Raw genomic sequence first — 6,780 nt, 5'->3', positions numbered from 1 at the left:
TTTTGTTGATTTCTCTTTGGACCAATCATCGTGCTTTGGGTTTTGTTGATTTCTCTTTACAACAATCATCGTGCTTTTGGTTTTGTTGATTTCTCTTTACAACAATCATCGTGCTTTTGGTTTTGTTGATTTCTCTTTACAACAATCATTGTGCTTTTGGTTTTGTTGATTTCTCTTTACAACAATCATTGTGCTTTTGGGTATTGTTGATTTCTCTTCACAACAATCATCGTGCTTTGGGTATTGTTGATTTCTCTTCACAACAATCATCGTGCTTTGGGTTTTGTTGATTTCTCTTTACAACAATCATCGTGCTTTTGGTTTTGTTGATTTCTCTTTACAACAATCATCGTGCTTTTGGTTTTGTTGATTTCTCTTTACAACAATCATTGTGCTTTTGGTTTTGTTGATTGCTCTTTACAACAATCATCGTGCTTTGGGTATTGTTGATTGCTCTTTACAACAATCATTGTGCTTTTGGTTTTGTTGATTTCTCTTTACAACAATCATTGTGCTTTTGGGTATTGTTGATTTCTCTTCACAACAATCATCGTGCTTTGGGTATTGTTGATTTCTCTTCACAACAATCATCGTGCTTTGGGTTTTGTTGATTTCTCTTTACAACAATCATCGTGCTTTGGGTTTTGTTGATTTCTCTTTACAACAATCATTGTGCTTTTGGTTTTGTTGATTTCTCTTTACAACAATCATTGTGCTTTTGGTTTTGTTGATTTCTCTTTGCAACAATCATCGTGCTTTGCGTTTTGTTGATTTCTCTTTGGACCAATCATCGTGCTTTGGGTTTTGTTGATTTCTCTTCACAACAATCATCGTGCTTTGGGTTTTGTTGATTTCTCTTCACAACAATCATCGTGCTTTTGGTTTTGTTGATTTCTCTTTACAACAATCATCGTGCTTTGGGTTTTGTTGATTTCTCTTTACAACAATCATCGTGCTTTTGGTTTTGTTGATTTCTCTTTACAACAATCATTGTGCTTTTGGTTTTGTTGATTTCTCTTTACAACAATCATTGTGCTTTTGGTTTTGTTGATTTATCTTTACAACAATCATCGTGCTTTGGGTTTTGTTGATTTCTCTTTACAACAATCATCGTGCATTGGGTTTTGTTGATTTCTCTTTACAACAATCATCGTGCTTTTGGTTTTGTTGATTTCTCTTTACAACAATCATCGTGCTTTTGGTTTTGTTGATTTCTCTTTACAACAATCATCGTGCTTTGGGTTTTGTTGATTTCTCTTTACAACAATCACCGTGCTTTGGGTATTGTTGATTTCTCTTTACAACAATCACCGTGCTTTGGGTTTTGTTGATTTCTCTTTACAACAATCATCGTGCTTTGGGTTTTGTTGATTTCTCTTCACAACAATCATTGTGCTTTTGGATTTGTTGATTTCTCTTTACAACAATCACCGTGCTTTGGGTTTTGTTGATTTCTCTTTACAACAATCATTGTGCTTTTGGTTTTGTTGATTTCTCTTTGCAACAATCATCGTGCTTTGCGTTTTCTTGCTTTCACTTTAGAACAATCATTGTGCTTTAGGTTTTGTTGAGTTCTCTTTAGAACAATCATTGTGATTTAGGTTTTGTTGATTTATCTTTCGAACAATCATCGTGCTTTGTGTTTTGTTGATTTCTCTTTCGAACAATCATTGTGCTTTTGGTTTTGTTGATTTCTATTTGGAACAATCATTGTGCTTTGGGTTTTTTAAATTTATCTTTAGAACAATCATTGTGCTTTGTGTTTTGTTGACTTCTCTTTTGAACAATCATTGTGCTTTGTGTTTTGTTGATTTCTCTTTAGAACAATCATCGTGCTTTAGGTTTTGTTGATTTCTCTTTAGAACAGTCATCGTGCTTTGGGTTTTGTTGATTTCCCTTTAGAGCAATCATTGTGCTTTGGGTTTTGTTGATTTCTCTTTAGAACAATCATTGTGCTTTGGGTTTTGTTGATTTCTCTTTAGAACAATCATCATGCTTTGGGTTTTGTTGATTTCCCTTTAGAACAATCATTGTGCTTTGGGTTTTGTTGATTTCTCTTCAGAACAATCATTGTGCTTTGGGTTTTGTTGATTTCTCTTTAAAACAATCATCATGCTTTGGGTTTTGTTGATTTATCTTTCGAACAATCATCATGCTTTAGGTTTTGTTGATTTCTCTTTACAACAATCATCGTGCTTTGGGTTTTGTTGATTTCTCTTTACAACAATCATCGTGCTTTGGGTTTTGTTGATTTCTCTTTACAACAATCATTGTGCTTTTGGTTTTGTTGATTTCTCTTTGCAACAATCATCGTGCTTTGGGTTTTGTTGATTTCTCTTTCGAACAATCATCGTGCTTTGTGTTTTGTTGATTTATATTTCGAACAATCATTGTGCTTTTGGTTTTGTTGATTTCTATTTGGAACAATCATTGTGCTTTGGGTTTTTTAAATTTATCTTTAGAACAATCATTGTGCTTTGTGTTTTGTTGATTTCTCTTTAGAACAATCATTGTGGTTTGTGTTTTTTAAATTTATCTTCAGAACAATCATTGTGCTTTGGGTTTTTTTTATTTATCTTTAGAACAATCATTGTGCTTTGTGTTTTGTTGACTTCTCTTTTGAACAATCATTGTGCTTTGTGTTTTGTTGATTTCTCTTTAGAACAATCATCGTGCTTTCGGTTTTGTTGATTTCTCTTTTGAACAGTCATCGTGCTTTGGGTTTTGTTGATTTCTCTTTAAAACAATCATTGTGCTTTGGGTTTTGTTGATTTCTCTTTAGAACAATCATTGTGCTTTGGGTTTTGTTGATTTCTCTTTAGAACAATCATCATGCTTTGGGTTTTGTTGATTTCTCTTTAGAACAATCATTGTGCTTTGGGTTTTGTTGATTTCTCTTTAGAACAATCATTGTGCTTTGGGTTTTGTTGATTTCTCTTTAGAACAATCATCATGCTTTGGGTTTTGTTGATTTCTCTTTGGAACAATCATCATGCTTTAGGTTTTGTTGATTTCTCTTTAGAACAATCATTGTGCTTTTGGTTTTGTTGATTTCTCTTTACAACAATCATCATGCTTTGGGTTTTGTTGATTTCTCTTTGCAACAATCAACGTGCTTTGGATTTTGTTGATTTCTCTTTAGAACTATCATTGTGCTTTTGGTTTTGTTGATTTCTCTTTACAACAATCATCGTGCTTTGGGTTTTGTTGATTTCTCTTTACAACAATCATCGTGCTTTTGGTTTTGTTGATTTCTCTTTACAACAATCATCGTGCTTTGGGTTTTGTTGATTTCTCTTTACAACAATCATCGTGCTTTTGGTTTTGTTGATTTCTCTTTACAACAATCATCGTGCTTTGGGTTTTGTTGATTTCTCTTTACAACAATCATTGTGCTTTTGGTTTTGTTGATTTCTCTTTACAACAATCATCGTGCTTTGGGTTTTGTTGATTTCTCTTTACAACAATCATCGTGCTTTGGGTTTTGTTGATTTCTCTTCACAACAATCATTGTGCTTTTGGTTTTGTTGATTTCTCTTTACAACAATCATCGTGCTTTGCGTTTTCTTGCTTTCACTTTAGAACAATCATTGTGCTTTAGGTTTTGTTGAGTTCTCTTTAGAACAATCATTGTGCTTTAGGTTTTGTTGAGTTCTCTTTAGAACAATCATTGTGCTTTAGGTTTTGTTGATTTCTCTTTAGAACAATCATTGTGCTTTTGGTTTTGTTGATTTCTCTTTGCAACAATCATCGTGCTTTGCGTTTTCTTGCTTTCACTTTAGAACAATCATTGTGCTTTAGGTTTTGTTGAGTTCTCTCTAGAACAATCATTGTGCTTTAGGTTTTGTTGATTTATCTTTCGAACAATCATCGTGCTTTGTGTTTTGTTGATTTATCTTTCGAACAATCATTGTGCTTTTGGTTTTGTTGATTTCTATTTGGAACAATCATTGTGCTTTGGGTTTTTTTAATTTATCTTTAGAACAATCATTGTGCTTTGTGTTTTGTTGATTTCTCTTTAGAACAATCATTGTGCTTTGTGTTTTGTTGATTTATCTTTCGAACAATCATTGTGCTTTTGGTTTTGTTGATTTCTATTTGGAACAATCATTGTGCTTTGGGTTTTTTTAATTTATCTTTAGAACAATCATTGTGCTTTGTGTTTTGTTAATTTCTCTTTAGAACAATCATTGTGCTTTGTGTTTTGTTGATTTATCTTTCGAACAATTATTGTGCTTTAGGTTTTCTTGATTTCTCTTTCGAAGAACAATCATTGTGCTTTGGGTTTCGTTGATTTCTCTTTCGAAGAACAATCATTGTGCTTTGGGTTTTGTTTTCTCTTTCGAAGAACAATCATTGTGCTATGGGTTTTGCCGATCTATCGCAGAAACCAAACATTTTAAAGTAAAGCAAGAGTTTAAGACATCATTTTAAAACATTTCATATGTCACATGACATCTTACGTAACAATGATTGCGGCTATGTTGGAAAATTACTCAAATTGATGTGGCTAGATGAAAAAGGCTTTAAAGAGGAAGAGCTAGCATGAAGTGATCAATTTTAATCTTGCGGCAGGCAGCAAAAACAAGCATGCAAGGACTTAGTAAACTACATGTACATAGAATGTTAATTCGATGTCTGAATATAACATTGATTTTAGGGATTAAATGTCACTGACTGACTTGGGCCATTGATATGCAACTTACAACCTATACAGTGGTCAGTTAAAGGTGAAAACGTTTGCCTTTGACTTCCATTAAGCAAATGACCTAGTACGTGCTCATCGTACTACAGGCCTGCCGTTGACACCATTGCAACTTGCAGCATATTTTCGTGAAAGAATCTTCGTCGTTCTCCGGTACTGCTTGTAATATGATTTAATACGACCACGACTACCTACTTAATGGCCCCAATTATTGCAAACTTCGCGTGGGTCCTGCCGGAGAATGGTTTCGGCCCATAATGTTTCATGATACAGCTGGCCAGGCCAGATGCTTAATTGACATTGGCAGCAATTTGTAATTTCCTGGTGATGGCGATGTGTTGCTTAGTCTTCGCGAAAGGCACAGTGGGATGTATAACGTCTCCCAACTAATGCTTGTAGACAGGGTCCCCCATGTTAATGTCCGTTTGAGATCTTCTGGGACGGAAAACTCTGCAATGTTACACCAAGCCGGAAGCTTCAATTCATCATCAGCTGATAATGAAACCCAGACGGTACAAGTGCTACCTGGCACCATCCTGTCAGACACATGTAGTATGATTTGAGGTACGTTTTACCATGGACATAACTACAAAGTTGACCTCATTTAAAGTAAAACGACAAAACATTTCAAAATGCAAAAGCCGTCCACCTCAACTTTATTCTCAAACAAAACTTGATGAGAATAGGAAACAAAAAAGTAAGTTTTAAAAACTATTTTCTCCATATTCTCATTATAAAAGTTTGTTTAAAATTTAATTACAAAAGTTCAAATGGTAAAGAAGTCTTGTCCTGGAGACACACACCCACACCCGTCTGCTGCTGCCCTGGGTGGTGGGCTAAACTCCCAGGTTTTACTGTTCCCAGGGCCACAGGTAGCTCGTTCAACCATTCCGCTTTTCTCGTATTTGCAGCAGGTAACCTTACAAACGTGCGTACCGTTACCATGGAACGGACAGGATGCTCCAAGTCTATCTGCCTCGAATCAGTAAACGACAAGTTGTCCTTTTCTGAACCACAGATTGATAATTGTACACCATTACACGCTTTCACATACATGATGACAAATTGTGGACTGCACTCGTAAACGCGTAAACGAGCCCAGAACACGAATGTTGCTACTTTCAGCTTTATTCAAATGAAGTGATACGTGGATTCATGGAACGATCGTATAATTTGCCGATTGCAAAGGCAACTCGTAAATGTACAGTCGTCTTAATTGTGACGCATATTGCAATTGTATTTGTCTGCAGATTCTTTGCACCGGAGTTGTTGGTTGTTGCGACTTTTTTTTTTTTTGTTTTTTTGTTTTTTTGTATACAGGGTCGAAGCTCGTGTAAGAGCTAAGACTTAATTAGACAAATAACAAAAAACGAGTGCAACGGTTGTGCAAATATGAACCAAAAGTGTTGAAAATTTCTTTCCGAAAAGTTCGTTTTTTTTCTATGCGCGTTTTAATGCTTGTGTGTTTGTGCACCGAACGACAGGTGTTCGCTGTCCTCTATGCAAGAACTGCACATGTTCAATGGTGTCAGTGAAATATACAATTATTTAATATTATTAAACTGTATTTATGTGCTATATAACTATGTTGTTATTTCCATGGCAATTGAAATGACATTTCTTTTCATACCGGATTATTTTGCATTTCTGTGCAGGATTCTAAGAGTTGCAAACTTTTCAAACTTCGCTACACAAACAGTAGCAATCATGGGGACGATAATTGTGTATTTTATTAAGACAATCTCATATACTCTGTCATAGAAAGGGTTTGTCGGTTTCCTTAACGTGTGGTGTAAAAGTTAAGTGACCTTGGAGTGGTTTGTTTATTGTGTCTTTTTTCTGGACGTGGTACTACAAATAAATGTACATACAGCATATACCCTGTGAACTCGCCTTAATGTTCATTTCATGATACCCGGGAATGACGCGTCAGGTGGCTCATGCTAACAGACGGGCCGCGGCCCCGAAGCTCTTCGCCGTCTGTCGATGGCACCTGCTGCGCTCTTATTTTGCATCCGACATGCGGTGCGAAAGAACGAGTGCGATGTGCCTTTGTGTGCACTTCATCACACCGG

Source organism: Myxine glutinosa, chromosome 7 (assembly GCF_964187855.1).
Source record: "Myxine glutinosa chromosome 7, kmMyxGlut1.1, whole genome shotgun sequence".
Classification (NCBI taxonomy): Eukaryota; Metazoa; Chordata; class Myxini; order Myxiniformes; family Myxinidae; genus Myxine; species Myxine glutinosa.
The sequence above is the reverse complement of the archived record's forward strand: the minus strand, read 5'-3'. Positions refer to the sequence as shown.